Below are 24,959 nucleotides of genomic sequence, written 5' to 3'. Positions count from 1 at the left end.
TTGCTGCTCATCCTGGAATCAAAGGGAGAATTGGGGCTTCTGATCTAAACACAGGCTGACCTTGAACTCCCACATGTTATCTCTGCTCCAGCAATACTCCTTGAATAATTAATCAATGCAAAAGAAAGTTGGGGAGAAAAAAAAACGCAGCAAAAATTATGATTATTACTTAAAGAGCTGGAGAAAGATAGCGAGGTCCTTCTAAAGTTACAACACCATCTTTAGCAGCTGCAGGGTACATTAAAGCGAGGGGCCGGGGGAGGGAAGATAGGGTATATTTCAAAGCTGACGGCTGCAGTAACAAAACGCGAGGGGGGTGTTGTGCGGAATACGCCAAGTGTTTGAAGTGGACAAGATTTCTAGCATGTTGCCTTGATGCCTGTACATACTTAATAACAGATGTTTGGTCTCTCTAGGCAGATAATTGTCCTGCTGTAAGGTTGACTTGACCTGCCTGAGTGATCCGGCTTCGAACACCCCAGCAGTAACAAACGAGCCCAGCTCCTCTCTGTTTTACTAGCGGAATGCGCAGCCACGCTTCCTTTTAAGCACATAATTACTCGGCGGCAACTGAAGCCCATCCATCCCCTCTCCTAATGGCCACGGAGCCATTCGGCCATAATTTATGGGGACAGGGTTCAAAGTTTTAATAATATTTGGATAATATCATTGCCCACACGTCGGTGGCGTTGTGATGAATAGAAGGAGAGTGGGCTGATTTCGATTCCATGCATGACAGTGCGAGCCTTAACGACTGGGTGCCCCGCATGGCCTTTATGGAAACTGCCACCAGACCATCGGCTCATGAATTATAGATCTGGGCATGAAGGATTATAAACAGCAGTGGGGATCACACAGGGACGCTTGTTCATGAGGAACTGTCCTGTTAGTGCCTCTTCCTTATGCAGATAAATGAATTGCAGGGAATACCTAAACGGCGTAAATAAACCCTTAGTGGATAACAGATTAGCACATCAACATAAAAAACCCAGTGCCGGGGCCTGCTCGGGGATATTTATGTTTATACTCTCTGCTCAAGTGGCTCCCTGGTTTTTTGGCTTCTTCCTGCTCACCTCATAATTCCCACATCCTAACGGCACCTCTGGGCATGTTTCTCGGATGCTCTGCGAAGCCTGTTGGCATCATACACAAGTTTGCTCAAAGAATCACCTTGGGGCAGGCTGAGGGATAAAAGACGCTCATCCAGTTCAAGGCAGCCTTGATCAGAATTGCAGTGTGGAGTTGCAGGATGACCTCCAAACTCAGGCTGTTGTTTGCTGTTGTTGTTTAGCTGCTTAGTCTTGTGTCCGACTCTTTTGCAACCCCATGGACTGTAGCCCGCCAAGTTCCTCTGACCATGGGCTTTTCCAGGCAAGAATACTGGAGTGGGCTGCCATGCCCCGCTCCAGGGGATCTTCCTAGGTCAAAGATCAAATCTACACCTCCTGCATTGGCAGGTGGATTCTTTACCACTGAGCCATCAGGGAAGCCCATGAATTCAGGCTACACCGCCAGAGAGCAGGTGGCAACAGCAAGCCAGAGAAGGGGAGGGACTCCCCCTAAATGATGTAACTTTGTTGCCAAGTCAAGATTCCCGACTCCCAAGTGTTGCCCCAGGCTGCCTTATCTGGCCTGAGTTTTCTCTCCCTTAAATATAAGGTTTCAACATCAGCCTCAGATGATGGTGTTAAGACTGAAACAACCGTCTGCCAACTTCCTCCTGTTCATCTAGACTGACTCACCCTAAACTTTGACAAGGTTCGTGTGCTGTAAGCAAGTGTTGAACTTACACACTCGATATCCATTTAATCTGAAGGATTTATTTGGAAAGAACAGCAATTATAACTACACCTCAGAATAACTAGGAAATGACACATTTAAATATCTTTAAATAGCTTACTGGCATTCTAAATAGCTCTCCCCTACGCCCAGGTACTGATCTTGAGTTGTCATTTGCCTGGGCCTTTTCACAAGAGACCAGGAGCAGATGGGAGCAGGTTTCAAACATCCCAGCTTCTTTCTCTAATCTGAGGTATTGTGTGCTGTGCTTTCTGCTTTCCAGAGCATCTAAAGAAATGTTATCTTTTTTCTTATACCAGGAGAAAGAAGGTAGGAGAAAGGCAACAACATTTATCCAGCCCCAACATTTTAAAAACTTACATATGAGGATTTCCCTGGTATCATGGTGTGCTTCCACTGCAGCGGGCATAGGTTCGATCCCTGGTCGGGGAACTAAGACCCCACATTCAGTTCAGCGAGGCTGAAAAACCAAACAAACAAAATTATCAAAAATTAACTTTGGGAGGTTCACAGTTTTAAGACATTTAACACATATACAGATTCCTGTAGCCACCAACACAGTTGGGATACAGAATAGCACTATCACACTGCTGATTTTCAAAAAGTCAGATCTTCTCCCAGCTCTTAATCCCCAATCCCCATCAAGCACTGATCTGCTCTACATCACTTTTTTTTCTGTCTTCTGGGAATGTCATATAAATGGAATGATATAGTGCTCTACCTTTGGAGACTGGCTTCTTTCACCCTGCATAATGTCTTTGAGTTCCATCCAAGTGGTTGCCTGTATATAATACTGTCTCTCTTTCTCTCTCTTTTTTTTTTTTCTGAGTCACATTCAACCGTGCACTGGACATACAGAGTTGGGATACACCAGGCACTTTCTGGGATGATAGTAATGGCTGGCAGCCATGAAATCTAGTATATTCATCTTAGTATTTTCTTATAGTGACGCATTTAATCTCTCAGCAAACCAGTGGGTCAACTACCAGCATTGTCCATTTTGCAGACAAGACAATCAAGCAGTAGAAAAGGGGACATAGATTGTCCAAGGTCACACAACAGATATTTTCAAGAATCACTTAGAAGGTTAGAACTGAGTCCAGCCTTGCATTTCATACTGGCTGATCATAATTGTAAATGTGTCTGGAGGGAGATGAGACATTTTAATCTCCAAGGAAGTGTGAAAACCTGTTAGCATTCCATTCCTGAAGCAGGCTATGCTGAGAATTGAGGGCAACTGACACGACCAGGAGGAAGACAAGAAAAGGAGGCCAAACACTTACTCCCTGTATACAAGTAGCTAAGGCCTGCTTACAGAGTTCACACCCACCTACCGCACTTGATGTGAATACCGTGGCTGAGAAACAGGATACCTCCCAACCTCTGTTCATCCTCCCTGGTCTCAGGGATTGGAACCAGAACCAGACCTGAGAATTTGGAGTTACTTACTACGAACCCCAGGGCTGTCAACCTCAGGCCTCCAGAAGGGCAATCATCAGTCATCAACCTTCTTACCCAGCCTGAGTCGCCCCTGCTGCCATTCTTAATAGAACCATAACTGCTGATAAACGTAGATGTGGATTCCAGGTGTCAACTCGTCTAATACTGCACATGTGGGGAAACTGAAAGATAATGGGCTTGCCCCAAAACACACAATACTTGAGTAGCAGATCCAGCCTGTAACCTATATCCTTTCTCCTACTCGTCCACGCAGCCATCCATTCAGTCAACAGATTCTGTGCTTACGACATGCCAAATACTTTTCTAGATGCTGGAGACAAATGATGAATAAGACACAACATTTGCCTTCATGGAGTTGTTGTTTTTGCAGGAAGACATTAAACTAATGATCACTAAGAAATAGATCATTTAAAACCATAATAATCCAAACAATAAAACTGCCTCAAGACTCTGAGGCAATGTGTTTTCCAATAAATCTAGCTACTTCCACTTCTTAAAGGAAAAAAGGGTAAAGTTTCCTGCAGTGATAGACACCTCCACAGGCCCTCTGAATAAGGGCCTGCAAAAGTATGGTTATATAGTCCTATAGTACTTTATTATAGCTGTCCAATGCTGGCTCCCCAGTTTTCAGTAACAACCGTTGATAAGACAAAGCTGAGTCTATTGATTACTGAGATGGAAAGCACCATGTTAACAGAGCTTGGGTAGCATCTTAAAGAGGGAAAGGCAAGGTCGTTTTTACCAATATTCTGTACTCTGGTTTAAGGAAGTTTTTCAAAGCAGCAGGAGGGGGAATTGGTTAGAACTGGGTAATAACCATGTTAAGATAATTGAGGATTGATGAAAACATCAAGATGATGATCTTGATGGTACGATTTCAAAGAATCTTGAAGGAATAAAGTGTTGTTGGAGGCTTTCTACTGAAAAGTTCATGGACTACTCCTGTAATGAATAGTAAAGCTAATTGACTGGTCAAGAGAATTCATGGGATGGTAAAGTTATACTAATAAAGACAGTAGAATAGTGAAGGCATGTTAGAAGAAGGTAGAAGGTTTTGGTTCTTATAAAGTAATACCTTTGTGTTATAAGCAGCCAAGAGATGCAAAAATGATGATGATGATGGTGATGGTGATATCTACCACTCTATGCCAAATCAGTGAGTGTTAGGAAGGAGTGGGGAGATCTACTTTACAGATACTGACTCAAGCTGAGCAGGACAAAGATGCTCAGCCTGAATTCTCTACTTTGAAGCAGGAGAGCCAGGATTCACTTGTAAGTGTGTTTACCTCTGATCATGTTCTGTTGCCACCCAGCCTAAAGAAAGGAAGATAAACATCACTTGTGATCCCATCACTGATAACAAATTCCAACCCTTTGGTTGGTGATCATTCTTTGTCTTTATTTTTTTTCTGTGCATTTATAGACATAATTTTAGTAATAGCTCAATTATTTTTACTCAGCTGTCCCTAGCTATTTGCTCAAGTCACATTTTTCTTTCTTGCTGGGCCAAATTCACTGCTGCTTTTCTGGAAGAAAACACTGCAAAGTCCCTTTAGAAATGACCCTTCCCTTTTCCACTCTCAGTCATGCTATTCAAATGGGGTTCACTGTCCCACCCCACTCTTGTCCTATTTTAATTATCCAGGTCTGGTCAATTGGCTTGGACATGAATCAAAGTAACTGATTCTGGGAGTCATGCAGTGGAAGCTGTGCCAAGGGAAGTCTTTCTGGGACCACTGTGGGAACATGCCCACTTTTCTCTAGAATTTTAGTCATAAAGATTCAATAAGCTTAAAGTCGCCAGTGGCATTCTTTGCCATCAACTAGGGAGAGTCTTTCTGGAGCTGAAGCTCAGAAAGAAGAAAGAAGGCCAACATGCACTGTTCTGATAAGTTGACTGAGTTTCTGAATCTAGCTATGCCTGAAACTCCTTGAACTCTTTTGGACAATGCAAGCATAGAAACCAATAAATTCCTTTTATGGTTTAAACTAGTATGAGTCAGATTTTAACTAATAAACCTAAAATCCACAGGCTTTTCTCAGTTATTCTAAATCCTTGAACTTCATACCCAAGGCTGGACAGTTGAGTTACAACCCTGGAATTCTCAGCAATTCACCTTTCCATCATAACCACCCATAGTAACTGCTTTAGCAGCTTTATTAGTTTTAAGTTTAGCAGTTTATAAGGGCTTCCCTGATAGCTCAGTTGCTAAAGAATCTGCCTGCAATTCAGGAGGCCCTGGTTCGGTTCCTGCATCAGGAAGATCCACTGGAGAAGGGTGAGGCTACCCACTCCAGTATTCTTGGGCTTCCTTTGTGACAGCTGGCAAAGAATCCGCCTGCAATATGGGAGACCTGGGTTCGATCCCTGGGTTGGGAAGATGCCCTAGAGAAGGGAAAGGTTACCCACTCAGGTATTCTGGCCTGGAGAATTCCATGGACTGGATAGTCCATGAAGTCATAAAGAGTTGGACTCGACTGAGCCACTTTCACTTTCATACTGTTCAAATCTTTCTATTCTGTGTAAATTGCTCTCATTCAGATTTGTATGTTTATTCCCCCAAGTCTAATTGAAGGATTTTACCTCAGACTGGAAGGTTAAAATTAAGGCTGTTCTCTTTGCAGGCTGCTACCCCGCCACCACCATCTTAATCACCACCACCACCGTCACCACCATCAACATCACCACCACATTACCACAGTCATCACCTTCGTCACCATCGTCACTATCTCCACCACCACCATCACCCCCATTACCATCAACACTGCCTCTGCCACCTTCATCACCATCACCACCACCACCACCTGCACGGGGCTGATCACACAGCCTTTGCAAATTCCAAAAGGGCTATCAAAGCACATCTGAGGGCTTTGTAAGTTTTTTGTGCAAGTTATTTTTGTCCTCACTGGACAGAGAGCTCTTGGATGGGAGAAACCTTCTTATTTAACACTGAACCCCCAGAAGCTTGCCTAGAATAAGAGCTCAGACAGGATATGTTCACTGAGTGATGGAACATGAGATTCTGATGAAATCCTGATTCCTGCAGAGGAAACTGAGGCAAGGCTCTTAACTCACTCCTACCCCCCTTGATGATGAGAGTGATGATGATAATGGTAATGATTTTGATGACCCAGAACTTTATGCCAGTGCAAGGACCTGAGAATTTAAAAGGAAGACTGGGCAGGGTTCTAACATATAGGGAGCCCACTCAGTAGACTGCAGTCTTCTTGGAGGCTTGTTCCAGCTCTGATTCATTCAATGCTTGGACTCCAAAGTCTTACCAAACTGGTACCCTAAGTCAGCCAATATTTGTTGTATGAAATGATCTTTCTTTTCACTTATTTACCTTTTAACCTTTGAATTAAATTCCCAAGTACAGTGGTTCTCACATTTCAGAGGTGCATCAGAAATCCCCCAGAGGATTTGTTAAAACACAGTTGCTGAACCCTTATCGAGAGTTTCAGATTCAGCAGGTTGAGTGGGATCTGATGATCTGCATTTTTAACAAGCTCCCTGGTGATGCTGACCCTGCTGGTCCAGGGATCCCATGTTAAGAACCGCTGCTCCCATGAAAGGAGAATACAAAGTCACTGGGATTGTGAATTGGGAAGTCTAGGAAGGACCATCTTCCTACTTCATCTTCTCCCATCCTGTGCTCCACATGCAAGGCCTCAGGGCAAAGGTCAGAGGCCTCATTCAAGATACAGCAAGGAACCTGGAGCCGGAGCAGAGGCGGGCTCTACCTGGGGAAAAGGCAGATCCCTGGGGGTGAAGGGCCTCCCATTTAGCCAACAAACAGAAGGGGCTAAATCTGCAACCAGACCCACTTTTTTGAGTAAACACATTGCAGGGCCGCCTGTGTAAACATGCATTGTCTACTGGAGGATTAAGAACTAGCAAGGCTGGGTGGGTTTTTTTTTTTTTCCTCCTGTTTCCTTCTCTTTGCCCCCCCCCCTTTTTTTAAGCACTGAGAAAAGCCATTAAGGGATTAACACCCCGATTTATGAAAATGGAGAATGATAAAGGAACAATGGGGTGACAGCATTGTGTAAACGACATTGATTCATTTCAGAGACAGGACTGTTAACTGGGAGAAATGGAGAAATAAATGGGACAATGAGGAGATGCTTTTACCAGCTTGTCATTAATTAGCCGAGAGTACAATTGTTTTATTGTCCTTTTTGAAAAATACAAAATTGGTAGGAAAATACAAGCACTGAGTGAAGCGATTATTCTATGTCACGGGCTGACATCTGCTTTTCCTTTTCTCCTGAAGCTTGCCTCCGGAAGTGGTTTTTTAAGGGAGGAAAAGAAACTTGCCCCCTCCACTCAGCAGAAGGTTCTTCTGGGGTTCAGGGATGAAATAACCAACTCCACTCTCCCGTACACCTCAGATTTCTCAGCAGTGGAGGGCAGACTCACAGCTAGAAAGACCCCCTCTTGCTCCTTCATCTGGAGGAACTGAGGACTGGGAGGTGGGAGATGAGTGGGCTACATGGGGGTCTCTGGCAGTGGGTGAGAAGGGATGAGGAATTTAGGGAAAGAAAGACAAGCTGCTAGGAGCAGCAAAGCCAGCAAAGCAGTCCCCAGTGGGTTCCACGTGCTGTGTGTTAAGTCATTTCAGTCGTGTCCCACTCCTTGCGACCCTGTGGACTGTAGCCTCCCAGGCTCCTCAGTCCATGGGATTCTCCAGGCAAGAGTACTGGAGTGGGTTTCCATGCCCTCCTCCAGGGGATCTTCCACACCAAGGGATCAAACCTGGGTCTCCTGCATTGAGGTGGATTCTTTATGGCTGAGCCACCGGGGAAACCCATTTGGCTCTGCAGACCGATCCTCACCTATTTCATCTGCAATTGGAAGCTGAACATTTGAAATAAGCACATGTCGGGATGTATATCATGAAAAACCTTCATCAGATCACGTGCGGTGCGGTGCTTAGTCGCTGTCGTGTCTGACTCTTTGCAACCCCATGGACTGCAGCCCTCCAGGCTCCTCTGTCCATGGGATTCTCCAGGCAAGAATACTGGAGTGGGTTGCCATGCCCTTCTTCAGGGGATCTTCCCAATCCCGGATTCGAACCCAGGTCTCCTGAATTGCAGGCAGATTCTTTACCCTCTGAGCCACTAGGGAAGCCCGATCTCCAGATCAGGAAGTGGGCTCAAATCCTGACAGCAGTGGCTTCGCCCCAGAAAAGTACCAGAGCCAGCCCTGTTTAGAGGAAGGATGCATGTCTCGCTCAGTAAGAGTTCAGGTCGGACTTCTCTGGGCTCAGAAGATCTTCTGTCAGCTTGGGATGGGGGGGTGGGGGTGGGGGTGGGGAGAATGGATGGCATGGGCTCAGGGCCCTGGAGACTCACTGGATGGATGCATAGTAGGTCTATGTGGACTTTTATTTTTGTCTCTGCTGGGTCTTCACTGCTGCGCGGGCTTTTCTCTAGTTGTGGCGAGCTGGGGCTACTCTTCATTGCCGTGGGAGAGCTTCTCGTTGCGGGGATTTCTCTTGTTGTGGGGCTCAGGCTCCAGGGCATACCGGCTCAGTAGCTGAGATTCCCAGGCTCTAGACCACAGGCTCAGTAGTTGCAGCACACAGGCTTAGTTGCTCTGTGGCACGTGAGATCTTCCTGGACCAGGGATCAAACCCATGTCTCCTGCATCGGCGGGTGGATTCTTAACCACTGAGCCACCAGGAAAGTCCCTATGTGGATTCTTGATGGGATAAGCTGAGCCCATGCTGTCCAGATGGTCCCTACCCAGCCAGCCTAGAGGAGATGCAGCTGCGGAGCTGAGCCAGGCTGCCTGATCTGGTTCCCAGTTGCCTCTCTGTTTCTAAGGGCCATTTGTAAATCTGAGTATCTCACATTTAGATCCTAACCTGTCAGACATAGAAAAGTTGGCCAACTGTGATTAATTCTAGAAAGAGTCAAACAATCACACAAGGGTTAATAGTACTTATTTAAGAAGAAGAAGGAAAAAAAAAGGAGCTCCCAGAAACAGTGTGCCTGGCAAAGAAACTGTAAACAGCTTTCCCATTGTTCTTGCCTCTATGACTACTGGCCATTGTTTGGTCTTTAATCTGGAAACGCTATACATATAAATATCACCATCTTTATAGTATTGTATCTTTACAGGCAAAGATAAAACAATGGACCTTTGCATCTCTAAGCTTTATGTTTATATAAAGATATCTTTATTTGGGAAGATTATGTATGTGTGTCTCACATATAAATGTTGAGCCTTCTCAGACTTTCCTCCATTCACACCATATTCAGGGTCTCCTGTGTGCCAGGCACTGCCCCAGTGGTGGGCATACAACAGTGAACAAACAAGAAATCTCCCCAACTCCCACCCCCTATAGAATTCACATGCATGTCTGTCTGTGAAAACAGAAAATGAATATGAAATAAAAATAGGTCACATAATAATTAGCGCTATGGAGAAAAGTGAAGCACATCTGGGGTAGGCAAGAGGGGTTATTTTATGTGAGGGAGTCAAGGGAAAGGCTCACTGATAAGGCACCAGTGGAGCACACCCCTGAGTTGGCAGCCTTGCAGGACAAAGAGTGTTCCAGGCAGCCAACAGAGCATGTGCAAAGGTCCAGAGGCAGGAGTGGAACTTGGTGGGTTCAAGGCACAGAACGAATTAAGTTGGAGGAGTGAGAAAACGGGGACAGAGTCCAAGATAAGGTCATTTTAATGGCATTGGCATTTACTGGGAGGGTGATGGGACCGCTGAATTGGCTGTGAGCAGAGGAGCAATATGATTCAGTGTTTGCAATATAGGACAATGCTGGTTTCAATGGGTAGAATAGACCAAAGATTGTGTGATTACGGAAGATGCTCACCTAGACCACTTATTTCAGGCACCTACAAGGGTGAAATAAAGACAGACTTTATTTTGTTGGGCTTCAAAATCACTGCAGATGGTGACTGCAGCCATGAAATTAAAAGATGCTCGCTCCTTGGAAGAAAAGCTATGACTAATCTAGACAGCATATTAAAAAGCAGAGACATTACTTTGCCGACAAAGGTCCATCTAGTAAAAGCTACGGTTTTTCCAGTAGTCATGTATGGATGTGAGAGTTGGACCATAAAGAAGGCTAAACGGTGAAGAATTGATGCTTTTGAGGTGTGGTGTTGGAGAGGACTCTTGAGAGTCCCTTGGACAGCAAGGAGATCAAATCAGTCCATCCTAAAGGAAATCAATCCTGACTATTCATTAGAAGGACTGATGCTGAAGCTGAAGCTCCAGTACTTCGGCCACCTGATGCAAAGAGCCAACTCATTAGAAAAGACCCTGATACTGGAAAAGATTGGAAGGCAGGAGGAGAAGGGGATGACAGAGGATGAGATAGTTGGATGGTGTCAATGGACACCAATGGACTACTCAATGGACAGGAGTTTGAGCATGCTCCGGGAAATAGTGAAGGACAAGGAAGCCTGGTGTGTTGCAGCCCATGGGGTCACAAAGAGTCCGACACGACGGAGTGACTGAAAACAGCAACAACAGGGGCCAAACAGGTGATAAACGGAATGAATTCTGGAGAATGTTTGGAAGCGTGGCCAACAGGAGGCTACCTGCTGACGTTAAAGGGGCAACAATTCCTCACTTCCTCCTGCTTGTTGAACTTGAAAGATTTGAACATGGAGTAGCCATATCTTGTCATCTTAAAGTAAGGCTGAATTTCCTAGTGAATGCTCCTGATTTGAAAACTTTTACAGTTAAACAATGAAAACTTGAAGCCTGACAAACCACCAGTTTATACTCTTTCCTGAATCTCTTATCAGGCAAAGAGAATTCATACAATAAATTTTCTTACCATTTATTATCTGGCTACCAGGAAGCTCAAGGATAAGTTTAATTTTAAAGCACTATGACTATATTGCATAAAATTCATGGCAAAATTATCTCCTCCCTTCTCCCAGTTCTCATACTTTAATATGATTTTTAAATGTTCAGTTAAAAACCACGTGCTTCTTATTATGAGCAACCTCAAAATATGTTTTGTGAGGAATAAGTTCTAAGTAAACTAAGATATAAAAGTTACTTTTTATGATGATACTTTTACAACCAAGTATTATAGGTGTTCAGGGAAAAAAAAGATTGTGAAAACGAGTGTGCCTGTGTGTGAAGTGGCTTCAGTTGTGTCCAGCTCTTTTGCAGCCCCATGGGCTGTAGCCCACCAGGCTCCTCTGTCCATGGGAGTCTCCAGGCAAGAATGCTGGAGTGGGTTGCCATTTCCTCCTCCAGGGGATCTTCCCCACCCAGGGATGGAACACACGTCTCTTATGTCTCTTGCATTGGTAGGTGTGTTCTTTACCATTGTGCCACCTGGGACGACACCTGTGATAACATGCCTTATTAAATGTTTGCCTTACGTTTGTGAGGCTTATGCTGTCATGTCTGCAGCTTTCCCCAGGCCCAGAGCTGACTGTCACTTCTCTGCATCCTCCCCCTTGAAATGGGCCCTATCTCCAATATTCACACCCCCACCTCAAAGTTTTACCGTATGTAAAACAGATAGTGGCAATTTGCTGTATGCCTCAGGGAGCTCAAACTCCTGCCTGGTGACAACCTAGTGGGGTGGGATGGAGCGGGAGGTGGGAGGGAGGTTCAAGAGGAAGGGTCATATGTATAGCTGTGGCTGATTCGTGTCAATGTATGGCAGAAACCAATACAATATTGAAAAGCAATCATCCTTCAATTAAAAATAAATATTTTTTTTTTAATGAATGGCAAGGTTAAAAAAAAAAAAGAAAAGAAAGCCCTTTGGTATATGGTAACCTCAAACTCCCAATTCCTCCTTCTTAATCCCTACCTCCCTTTCCCCTTTGGTAACAGTAAGTTTGTTTTCTCTGTCCGTGGGTCTCTTTCAATTTTGTATGTAAGTTCATTGGTATCATTTTTTTAGATTCTACATATAAGTGATATCATAGGATATTTGTGTTTTTCTATCTGGCTTACTTCACTTCATATTGAGTTGGCTAAAAGTTCATTTGGGTTTTTCAGTAAGATATTATGAGAAAACCCAAATGACTTTTTTGGCTAAACCCATATTATAATCTCTAAATCAACTACAATAATAAATTTTTTTTAAGTCCTTTGGTTTAGTAGCTCCATTTTACAGGAAGAAACAGTAACTCCTAGATTTGAGGAGACTTCCCAGAGGCCACTTAGAGCGGACATTTCCTGGGATGCCTGAGTGTCTTTCAACCAACACCCCTACCCCGCTCCTCTTCCTCTCAGAACTGTCTTCCCAGCCTCAGGGTTGACGGTATGTCATTTTCATGCTTTCTGACCCTGACGTTCTAACCAGAGGTTTTGGATCAACGGTCAACCTCTGACCTAAGCTGGTCCAATTAACATCTCCCTCCTGGGAATGCTGAACTGCTAATAAGAGACAGCAACTCAATGTGTTGACCAGAAGGTACTGGTGGGGTGCTCCTGTGAGAAGGGAGAGTGATGTAGCCTGCATACAGGAAGCATCAAAGATGCAGATTAGAGTTCCTATTGCCAGTCACTTCCTGGGCCCGTATTCCATTCCTGGGCTTTGATTCCATGATAGAGCTCTATAGAGAGTAAAAGTTTTTTTATTTTTGTTGTAAGTAAAAGAAAACTTATATAAAGTGACCTAATATGATAAAAGTATTACTGAGTGTCACTGATGTAGCTAAAAAGTCCAGAAGTGATTCTTGACTGGTTTGGTTGCTGACCAAGGACCCAGCTTCTGTCTGTCTCTCTCTCCTGTGTTTTGTGATTAGAATTCATTCTCCGAAACCACACGGCCCTTTCCAGCTCTAGGCTTTTCTGTGGTGGTACAAAATGGCTGCAGTAGTTCCAGACCTCACACCATAAACAATGCTATCCAAAGGAAAAGAGAATCCTTTGCCCTATACATGTTCTAGGATTCACACTCATTGGCCCAGATTAGGCCACATGCCCATTTCTGAACCAATGGACAAGGAGATAAGACATACTGTTTGGATTGAACCAATCAGGACTCTCCCTTGGGGCAGAAGGTGGGGTCTATTCCTCCAAAACCATGTGACTGATATGGGAGAAAGAATTCCCCAAAGGACAACTGGGTATTTTCAGTGGACAAGAATTAGATGTTAGACAATTAATTAGACAAGAATTAAGAAAAAACAACACAAACCAACGACATCTTAAACACTTAGTACATGATTCTTTTTTGTTTAATCTTTCTTTAGTTAATTTTTAACTTTTAACCGAAAAAATCCTATCTAAATAGGTACATTTAGTAGTAATCTTCACCTTTTATTTTCATTTATCCTAGTCATTTCTGGGAAGACCCAGGGATACTCTTGACCAGCTGAAGTAGGCAAGAAGAAAAGAAGCCAAATCTTACTCATCAGGGAGATAGAAGTTTAGTTGGGCTTGGTAAAGTTCCTTGTCTCTACAAAAACTTAATAGAAATAGACTTTTTTGGACCAATAATAAGATATGAACAATATTTGAAAGAATTATACTAGTAAAATAATGAGTTAATTCATAATATTAAAAATGCAAATCCTACATAATTCATAATATTTAATTTACTTATAATAATCCATTTCAATCACGATTTTGTTGCCTGACTCATAGTGAAGGAATCGTAGTTTAAGTCACTGTGATTTTTTTTAAAAGACCATTTTGTTTTACTAGATTTCTCGTATTCACTTAGTATGCACACAAATATTTGCAGAGAATAAAACTTTCAAAATCTTATTCAGTGAGAATAGTGAATAAAATTTCAAATCATCACAAACATTTAAGCCATCAATAATGCTGTATAATTTGCAGAATGGGTGTAGCTGCCCGGAAAAAAAAAATCCAGAAGACAATAGCTATCCATCCTTTAAGAAAATGCTGAGTCACCAATGTGCCTGATGGCAGAGAACAATGTTGTATGAAGAACACAGAGGCTGAAGTCTCAAAGTCAAAGAGCAATAAAAATGTCAGACCTTTACGTGTTGAAGACACTTTAGGAGTGCCTTATCCATGGATTCTTCTTTTGTTGTTGTTTTAGTTGCTAAATCGTGTTGACTCTTTTGCAACCCTAATAACTGTAACCTGCCAGGCTCCTCTGTCCATGGAATTTCCCAGGCAAGCATACTGGAGTGGGTAGCCATTTCCTTCTTCAGGGGATCTGCCAACAGAGGAATCAAACCTGAGTCTCGTGCTTTGGCTGACAGATTCTTTACCACCAAGCCACCACGGATTCTTCTTTATGTTTACCCAAAAGGAATACGGGATTAAAATCATATGTAAATATGTATACAAAAATTCTTCCAACCTATTTAATTTCAAAATCCCAACGCTAAAATGCTGCCTGTTATTTATTTGATGATATTGTTTTCCTCCTTAGTGCTTTGTGAAATGATCACTACACCTTGACAGCATCCTGGACTCCACAGAAACATGATAGTTTCGTAACCTAAAAGCTCCCATGATACAATCCCACTGCATTATTATTCCAGGTATACTTTACTTTGCTGCTAGCGGCCATATGTTCCTTACACTACTACATACATACATGTGTGTATGTGTGTGTGCTTTGTCATGTCCGACTCCTTTGCTACATCCTGCAGCCCACCAGGCTCCTCTGTCCATGAAATTTCTCAAGCAAGCATACTGGAGTGAGTTGTCATTTCCTTCTCCAGGGGAATCTCCCCGACCCAGGGATCACACTCAAGTCTTGTGTTTCCTGCACTGGCAGGCAGACTCTTTACCACTGTGCCACCTGGGAATCCCACATACATATATATACACGTGGCTCAAATAATAAAGAATCTGCCTGCAATGCAGGAGACCCAGGTTTGATCCCTGGGTTGGGAAGATCCCCTGGAGAAGGGAATGGCTACTCACTCCAGTATTCTTGCCTGGAGAATTCCATGGACAGAGGAGCCTGGCGGGCTACCGTCCACAGGGTGGCAAAGAATCCAACACAGCTGAGCCACTAACACTTTCACTTCCATACTCCATACACTATTCTCTCTTTACCCTGCCCCCTGCCCCATATGCCTGCATCACAGCCAAAGTATAGTAAGGCTTCACGTTGAGCTCATTCTCTGGTAAGAATACTATTCGTGGTTCTATCCAAAAATGTCAGTGCATTTTTTGCAAGTTTACAATAGCACAAATGCTATTACATTCAAACTTTCTGTGGTTGAACACCTGACTTCCTCAATGAATGTAAGATCTGTAAAACATAGTAACCATATTCAAAACCATTACCATTTACTGACAGGCACGGATGATTCCAATGCAAATGAAGAGCAATTCAAACAAACAAATCCTTAGTGTTATCCAATGAAGTGCAAACAAGATGCAGATAAATGAGTGGGCACATTTACTTCCTGCTTCGGTATCTGTTCCTTATTGGTTGGTCTTTATCTCTTCAGTGTCTCCATCCAAATGGGATTCATCAGCCAAGTTGCCTTGTATCTCTGGCTGTTTCTAGAAAATTAATGCTAGAATTACTGCTTGATCCATGTGAAAACATGATCCTACCTCTTGCAAATCTTGTCCCTTGTTCATGGCTGATCATTCCATTACGTCATAATTATCATACAACTATAGCGTAAATACATAGTTATTTCCATCTCTCCATCCAGATGGTCGGTTACACGATAATTACAGTATGTTTGTACTTACTGGGTTTAATTACCAGATAATCAGGAAGAACATGCAAATTGCTAGGTTGTTGTAACACAGTCCATTGAATCAAGGAAAACCTGTGTATTGCATATAAGTAAACAAGCTCTTACACGGGATTATGCCCTGTAACCTGTGACGACAAGGAGGTCTGAGATTTGTTATAGGTCCATTGTGTGGGTTCGCATTACACTTGTTGAGCTCCGATTAATGTCCAGATTATAAGGAAATGTAATGGAAGAGATGATCATGCTGCCACGCCTGCCACGGGGACAATAGGGAACCCGCCGGAGGAGTAACTGAATAAGGCGCCAGCTCTTGGCTCCGGAGTCCTACTCTGTTCCAACCTAGTGCATTCCAGAGTCACGTGCAAGCATCTACTCTCAGCCCAAACATGTACCTGTGCAAGGGCTGGCAGAGAGCGAGGGCAAACTATCAACCAAACAAACCCCTCCCAGGAACAAAATGTCACTCGCGAAAGTCAACTTCCGGTGTGTCTTCCGGTGTGTCCTGTTTGCCGCCCGTGCTGTATAGCTAAGCGCTTTTTTTTCTTCATCACACCAAGGAAAGCTACTCAGATCAACATCTTATTCCTGTGACCGGACTACTGTTGCACACTAATTTCCCTAGTTTCCCCTTTGTGATTCCCTCTTGGAAATCCATCCGAGCTTCCAGAAGTAAAACCTACGACCTTTGCAGTCAGCCTCTCCCCTTGGGGATTGGCTTAGGGTTGGACGCATGCTTCAAGCCACTTAAGGCAATCTTTCACTGCAGCCATGAAATTGAAAGACGCTTACCCCTTGGAAGAAAAGGCAATCTTAGAAGAGAACATTTTCCAGAATGCCGGGAACATCCCTCTTAGGTGTGAATGGTGAAATCGGAAGCCCCAGGCGCCACTGAAAGCCACCTTGCAATCATCAGGAAGAAACTGGGTCTTTAGTGGCATCACTGAGCCACAGGATCACACTTTACCTGAAACCTTTATTGACGTTTTCCAATTACACTGAGCAGACAAACTCCCTTTATTGTTTACCTCCCTTAGAGTTGGCGTTTCTGTCATTACCATGAGAAGTATGAAAACTTGTAACACTACCATGACCTATCTGCTAGTTTATCACCGAAAAATCCCTTATAGATTTTTCATGGAACTTTCTGTCCTACTACATAGACATAAGCATCCTTCAAGTTCTGGTACATCATTTCTTTCCCCCACTCCAGTTCTATTCAGATATAATTGATGTAATATATCAATTTTAGTGTAAAACATGATGATTTGATATATGTATAAATTGCAAAATGATTACCACAGTTTAGTTAATATTTATCATCTTATATAGTTACAAACTGTGTGTGGGGGGGATAAGAACTTCTATCTCAGCAGCTTTCAAATATACAGTACAGCATTGTTGACTTTAGCCACTAGGTTGAATATTACATACCCAGAACTTATTTATCTTGTAACTGGAAGTTTGTATCTTCAGATCACCTTCACTTGTTTCACCCATCTCACCTCTGGTAACCACCAATCCGCTTTCTTTATCTATGAGTTCAGTGTTTTTAAATTCCACATATACGTCAAGGGCTTCCCCAAGGGCTCAGCTATAAAGAATCTGCCTGCAACGCAGGAGACACAGGAGACATGGGTTTGATCCCAGGGTTGAGAAGATCCCCCAGAGAAGGAAATGGCAACCCACTCCAGTACTCCTGCCTGGAAAATCCCATGCACAGAGGAGCCTGGCGGGCTACTGTTCACAGGGCTGCAAAGAGTCAGACACAACTGAGCACACATATATACGAAATGTAATATTTTCTTTCTCTATCTGACATGTCACTCAGCATAATACCCTCAGGATCCACCAATGTTGTCACAAATGGGAGAATTTCCTTCTCTTTAATGGCTAAATAATATGCCATTATGCATACACCAATATGCGTTCTAAGTCACTTCAGTGTATATGTATACATCTATATGTATGTGTGCCATATACATACATCTTATTTATCCATTCATCTGTCAGTGAGCACTTAGGTCGTTTCCATATTTTGGCTATTAAAAATAATACTGCAATTAACTTGGAGGTACACATATCTTTCTGAGATAATGATTTCATATCCTTCAGATATATGCGCCAAAAGTGAAATTGCTGGATCACCAACTGCAAGATCGAACCAGTCCATTCTGAAGGAGATCAGCCCTGGGATTTCTTTGGAAGGAATGATGCTAAAGCTGAAGCTCCAGTACTTTTGTCACCTCATGAGAAGAGTTGACTCATTGGAAAAGACTCTGATGCTGGGAGGGATTGGGGGCAGGAGGAGAAGGGGACAACAGAGGATGAGATGGCTGGATGGCATCACTGACTCGATGGACGTGAGTCTGAGAGAACTCTGGGAGTTGGTGATGGACAGGGAGGCCTGGCGTGCTGCGATTCATGGGGTCGCAAAGAGTCGGACATGGCTGAGCTAGGGAACTGAACTGAACTGATGGTAATTCTCTTTTTAATTTTTTGAGAGACTTCCTTACTGTTCTCCACCATGACTGCACCAATTTACACCCCCCACCAACAGTCCACAAGGTTTGCCTTTTCTTCACAGTCTCCAGCATTGTTATTTCCTGTCGTTTTGATGATAGTCATTCTAACAGACATGGAATGAAATCTCACTGTGGTTCTGATTTGTGATGTTGATTATTAGTTGATCATTAGTGGTGTCGAGTACCTCTTAATGTATCTGTTGGCTATTTGTATGTCTCCTCAGGAAAAATATCTATTCAGTTTCTGCCCATTTTTTAATCACACTGTTTAGTTTTGTCTCTGTGTGTTATTGAGCTGTATGAGCTCTTTATATATTTTGGATATGAACCCTTTATCAGACATATGACTTACAAATATTTTCTCCCATTCCATAGGTTACCTAATACATCATTGCTAAAGCTTATACACTTATTGCCTTTCCTGCAGACAGAGATTGCATGCCATCATCTACTGTGCGAAAGGCAACCCCATTGCTCAGAAATGAGAAGTAAAGAAAGCAGTCTTCATCATGAGTGGGGTTTGGGGGAAACATGGTCTCCAAGGTTCTGCTCTGCTGCCTGTAGAGAAGCCTGGTAGGAGGACCCTGAGGCAAGCCAGGTGCAGTGTTCCTTGAGGTAACTCAAGGTTTACAGGGCGGGATGGAAAGGACCCAAGGACACTGCTAGGAATACAACTGATCAACAAAACTAGAGGGCAAAGAAAAGACATGTGGCAGAAGCAGTGGAGAAGGGTCTTGGGACAGAGAGGCAGAACCAGGTGTGTGCGTTGGTCTTGCATCCCCAGATGAAGAACATGCACTGGGTCACCCTGAACAAGGAGTCTGTTATCTGACTTAGAGTCAATGCTTTGTTGTTCAGTCACTCAGTCATGTCCAACTCTTTGCCACCGCCATGGACTGCAGCATGGCAGGCTTCCCTTCCTTACTATCTCCCTGAGTTTGCTCAAACTCATGTTCATTGGGTCGATGATGCCATCCAACAGTCTCATACTCTGTTGTCCCCTTCTCCTCCTGCCCTCAGTCTTTCCCAGCATCAGGATCTTTTCCAATAAGTCAATGCTTGGAAAAGCCATATCAGGCTGGACACTCATTCATTCCACAAACGCTCACTGCATGTCAAGGTACAGAGACAGCATGGATGACAGATGGATAGAGCAACCATCACAGCCATAGAGTCATACACACGGGTACCCTATGTGGCCCTTGCTCTCATCCTTGTATCTATCAGAGGCAGACCATTAAACCAGCAACTGGCTCAGCTGGTAAAGAATCTACCTGCAATGCAGAAGACCTGGGTTCGGTCCCTGGGTTGGGAAGATCCCCTGGAGAAGGGAATGGCTACTCATTCCAGTACTCTGGCCTGGAGAATTCCATGGACTCTATAGTCCATGGAGTTTCAAAGAGTTAGACATGACTTAGCAACTTTAAAACATAATAATTATAAAACATAGAAGTTGCTAGTCTAGAAAAGATAATAGGTGCTATGGGAAGATAAAAGGAAAGAAACCAACCAAACTCAGGTTCATGGACAACTTCCTGCAGGAAACGAAGTCTGAGGGATGAGAAGTTTAGCCAATGGGTGAGCAGGAGGGGAGATGCTTTAAGCAGGGGTACATGGATTTCTCGGAATAGGAAGAAGCCTGGAGAAGTTGGAGAGGGAGCCCGAGGGTGAGCATGATAGGAGGTGCAGATGCAGAGGTGAGCAGGGACCATACCTCAGGGCCACATCTTCAAGTCAGCCAGGTAGGATGTCTATGATTTTGCTGAAGGACAGTTTTTCACAGACAGGATGATGTGATCAGATTTGCCTTTTAGTGGACCATTGCCCACATTTTATTCCAAATACATCTCTAAACTACTTTTCAAAGGTCTCTCTCAAAGAGGCATATAGAGCAGGGGGAAGGGTATCAATAATAAATTTTTTATTAGAACTAATTTTCCTCTGAAACCTCTATCCAGAAGTAAAGAACAACCTGTGGGTATTTCAGAGGGATTTGCAGTGGGAGCCCCTTTTGCATAACTGTTTGATGTTCAAGAGGCCTTCGGAGCACTTTCAATAAGTCTTTTAAACTCCATGTTTTCTCAAAGTAGGAAGCCTTGTCCTCAGCATAGGATCAGGTGGCACAACCAGCATTTTCTAGACTCTGCTCATTGCACATGATGGAGCTCCCAACCCCATCACGTGCCCTGATCCACCCTGATAGAAATGCACTCAGAACTTCTTTTTTCTGACCCACTGAAGCTTAAGAGGGACATTAACCAAGGATGCTATCAGATTCAACAAACAAAGATGTTCCTTGAGACTGATGACCAAAATTATGCCCTCAGCTGGGCTCTTAGGGACCCAGACAGATGACAAAGACAGGTGAGATATGAGTTTTTAATTCCCATGGGTTGACCTCCCTGGCATCTCTCCTATTTTCTTTTTTATGTGACCAATAATAATAATAATTGGAGGAGATTATTAATAAAACTCACGATCAGTAGCAGCATTGACAATCATGTCTGCTGCTCACTGTGTTTACAATGTACCAAGTCCAAAGCCAAGCACCTGGATTAAACCATCTCATTTAATCCTCACAATAATTATTCCTATTTTACAGATGAGAAAACTGAGGCCCAGAGATGTGAACAAGAGTTAGTATTGTTGGGAGGATTTGAACTCAGGCCATTTGACTCAAATGCCCACAGCATGTTGAACTCAGAAAACATTGATTTCTTAAGAATTATTAGGAAATTGATCCCAGGTCCCACTTGTCCACTAAGTTCTGTGCTGCCCAGCAGAGGGTAGAGATCTGTCTGCTTCCCCAAGCATTTCAGTCTGGTAAACTCCTTGGTTAGAGCCATGGTACGGAGTCAAGGGAGGCCCAATCACCTGCGCCAAGTTTTCATTAGAATGTGTGCATTGAGGGTTGGGTGGCGGGGAGGCGCTTAATGATTATTTTCAGTCCCAGTTCCTGCTTATTTGGTTTGGATTTTGCACAATTAATTAGGAACCTAAATTAATGAGAAGGGAAACACGTGTCCAGCTGGTCCTCCCAGATGTTCCTGGAAACAAACTCTCCAGTTTGCACAGCACGACAGAGTAAATATGACATGGCGAAGTCGCTCTGAGCTGGTTCTGTACCCAACATTCCTGGCTGCAAGGAACGGCTCCTGCCTTGGAGTCCATGCTTTCCCAGTTCTGAAATAACATCTCCGAGGCCTCTGCTGATCTGATTCTCTTTGGTTCCAGGATAGGGCAGCCACAGTTATACTTCCTCCCCTGAATCCCTGAAAAAGAGCAAACTGAAATGCAGCACAAGTCCCAGAAACAGAAGGAGATGAGGAAACAGCCAGCCCTAACAAGGATGAAGAGGAGGAAGTGTTCTCCACACTTCCGTGATGAAATGCGTTCACAGGCACCTACCAGTAGTGGTTACATTTTGTGTGGATTTCACCTCAATAAAAAAAGATCGCTTGGATCTCAGTGGACACAAGCCTCCTGGATGAGTGGGCAAGTTGAGATCACTCTGTAAACAATATCCCCATCCTGTACTCCTGCAGCAAGCACCTTATTCAAATTGAACCATTATTAGTCTACACAGTATTTATTCATGATGGGTTTCCAATGTTACTCTTGGCAGTGGGAAAATTGAAGTAATCAAGACAGAGAAGTATCCTGCCCTCAGAAGCTTATACGCAAGCAATAAGCAAGCAAATTGTAAACCCCATCCCCAACAAGCTCTGTCCTGACCCTGTTTTATTTTTATCCTTGACACTTATCATAGTTTAATCTAATATATACATTACTAATTTATGCTGTGTGCCTGTATCTTGTCACTAGAATATAAGTGCTATTTTGTTGATTTCACTGATGTGAATGTAGAGAGAATAGGATATGGCACCTAGTGCGTGCATGCAGGCTCAATCTCTTCAGTCATGTCCGACTCTTTGCAACTCCATGGACTGTAGCCCACTGGGCTCCTCTGTCCATGGGATTCTCCAGGCAAGAATACTGGAGTGGGTTGCCATGCCCTCCTCCAGAGGATCTTCCCTACTCAGGGATCAAGTTTGCATTGGCCTGTGTCTTCTGCATTGCAGGTGGATTGGTGGATTCTTTATCCACCTGGGAAGCCTGTGGCACCTAGTAATCACTAATAAATGTATAAAATGAATAAAAGTCAACAAAAAACTAAACGGATAATTTTTGATTGTGAAAAATACCTTAAAGGAAAGAAATAGGGTTCTGTGATGAAGTGTAACTTATGAAGAAAACATATTAGATAATTTGAGGTGTAAGATTTTAATAGATGATCAAGGATGTGCTTTATTAAAATAATATGGCATTTGAACTAGTATCTGTAGGGAAAGTGCAAGCTCTCCATGGAGCCAGCTGAAGGGAGAATATTCCAGGCAGGGGGAAACAGGAAATGCAAAGACCCAGTGGCAGGAAAACTTTTTGTGTGTTAAGGGAAAAGAAAAAAACCAATGTGACTGAAGTGTAGTAAGTGAAGGAGAGAGAGGTAACAGGTGAGGTCAGAAAGGTCAGCAGGGACCAAGTCCTGGAAGACCTCACAGGCCATGAAAGGAAATTAGATTTTATTCTAGGTGTGATGGGAAGCCACTGAAGCATTTTTTTTCTTCATAAGGTAGTATTTTTTAATTGCAATAAAACATAAATAACATAAAATTGAACATTTTAGCCACCATCCTAATTTCTGTCTCTATGAATTTGGCTATTCTAAGTACCTATGACAAATGTCATCATATGATATTTGTCATTTCATGGCTTATTTCACTCAGCATATCTTCAAGGTTCATCCAAGCCGTGACACATATCAGAATTTCATTCTTTTGAATGTATATACCCACATTTTGTTTATCCATTCGTTGTCAATGGATATTTGCTTCCCCTTTGGATTATTGTGAATCATGTTGCTATGAACGTGGGTATACAGATATCTCTTTGAGACTCAGTTTTCAATTCTTCTGGGCTCATACCAAAAGTGAAACTGATGGATCATATGATCATACGGTAATTCTATGTTTAATTTTTTGAGGAACTGCCCTAATTTTTTCTTCAGTGACTGGACCATTTTACATTCCCACTGGCAATGCATGAGGGTTCTAATTTCTCTATATCCATGCTCACATTTGGTATTTTCTGTTTTTATTTTTTTTTAATGGGCCTAGAGTAGAATCTCATTGTAGTTTTGATTCACATTTCTCTGATAAGTAAAGATGAGACTCTTCATGTGTTTATTGGTCATTTGTATATCTTCTTTGAAAAGATGTCTATTCAAGTCTTTTGTTTATTTTTTTGACTGAGCTTTCATTTTTTAGTCATTGACTTTTAGGAGTTCTTTATGTATTCTCGATATTAATCCTTTATTAGATATATTATTTCACTATATTTTCTCTGGCTCTATGGTTTGACTTTTCACTCTATTGATAGTGTCCTTTAATGCACCAAAGTTTAATTTTTTAGGAAGACAAATTTATCTAACTTTTCTTTCATCACCTGTGCTTTTCATATCATATCCAAGAAATCATTGCTAAATCCAATGTCCTTAAGCATCTCCCCTACTTTTTGTTCTAAGAGTTTTATACTTTTAGTCCTTACATCGAGGTCTTCAATCTATTTTGGTTTTTTTTTTGTTTTTTGTTTTTTTTTTTTTTAATTTTACAATCTTTAATTCTTACATGCATTCCCAAACATGAACCCCCTCCCACCTCCCTCCCCATAACATCTTTCTGGGTCATCCCCAATCTTCAATCTATTTTGAATTAAGTTTTGCATATGTTATAAGAAAAAAGTACAACTTCATTCTTTTGCGTGTAGATACCCAGTTTCCCCATTACCGCTTGTTGAAAGATCGTCTTTATCCCATTAAGTGGTTTTGGCATCATCATCTGACCTCACATCTCTCCTCTGTTCCATTGATCTGTATGCTTATCCTTAATGCAGTACCACAGTTCGGATTTCTGTAGCTTTGCAATAAGTTTTGAAATCAGAAAGTGCAATACCTTCAACTTTGTTCTTTTTCAGGACATTTTAGATATTAAGAATCCCTTGAGATTACATATGAATTTTAGAATGGTGCTTTCTCTTTACCTAAACAGCTGAGATTTTGATAGTAATTGCATGAAATCAATAGATTGTTTTGGGAAATATTGACTTCCCTGATGGCTCAGAGGTTAAAGCGTCTGCCGGCAATGCGGGAGACCTGGGTTCGATCCCTGGGTTGGAAAGATCCCCTGGAGAAGGAAATAGCTACTCACTCCAGTATTCTTGCCTGGAGAATCCCATGGACAGAGGAGCCTGGAGAGCTACAGTCCATGGGGTTGCAAAGAGTCGGACACAACTGAGTGACTTCACTTTCACTTCCTTTAGCAATATTAAGTGATCCGTAAACACATGAATTTTAATGTATTTATGCCTTCTTTAATTTCTTTCAGGTATGTTTTAGAGTTTTTAGTGTATAAGTTTTATATCTCCTTGGCTAACTTTACTGAAGTATTTTATTCTATT

The 24,959-nt window shown here is 42.7% G+C and overlaps 1 long non-coding RNA gene across 3 annotated transcripts in view; it reads right to left on the bottom strand.

Annotated features, from left to right (window-relative positions):
- Positions 1 to 2,003: 2,003 nt before the first annotated feature.
- Positions 2,004 to 24,959, bottom strand: part of LOC121816479 (uncharacterized) — a 93,180-nt gene continuing 70,224 nt past the window's right edge. For 2 of the 3 annotated variants that reach the window (XR_009596161.1, XR_006056096.2), the window contains 2 exons: positions 15,497 to 15,718; positions 13,426 to 14,408 (listed from right to left, as the gene is read on the bottom strand). This is a non-coding gene — a long non-coding RNA (uncharacterized LOC121816479). Of the gene's footprint in view, positions 2,261 to 13,425; positions 14,409 to 15,496; positions 15,719 to 24,959 lie in introns of those variants that run through there. The other variant, XR_009596160.1, reaches the window with a different exon arrangement.

This window comes from Ovis aries, chromosome 14 (assembly GCF_016772045.2).
Source record: "Ovis aries strain OAR_USU_Benz2616 breed Rambouillet chromosome 14, ARS-UI_Ramb_v3.0, whole genome shotgun sequence".
Classification (NCBI taxonomy): Eukaryota; Metazoa; Chordata; class Mammalia; order Artiodactyla; family Bovidae; genus Ovis; species Ovis aries.
This window is presented reverse-complemented; position numbering and strand designations above follow the sequence as displayed.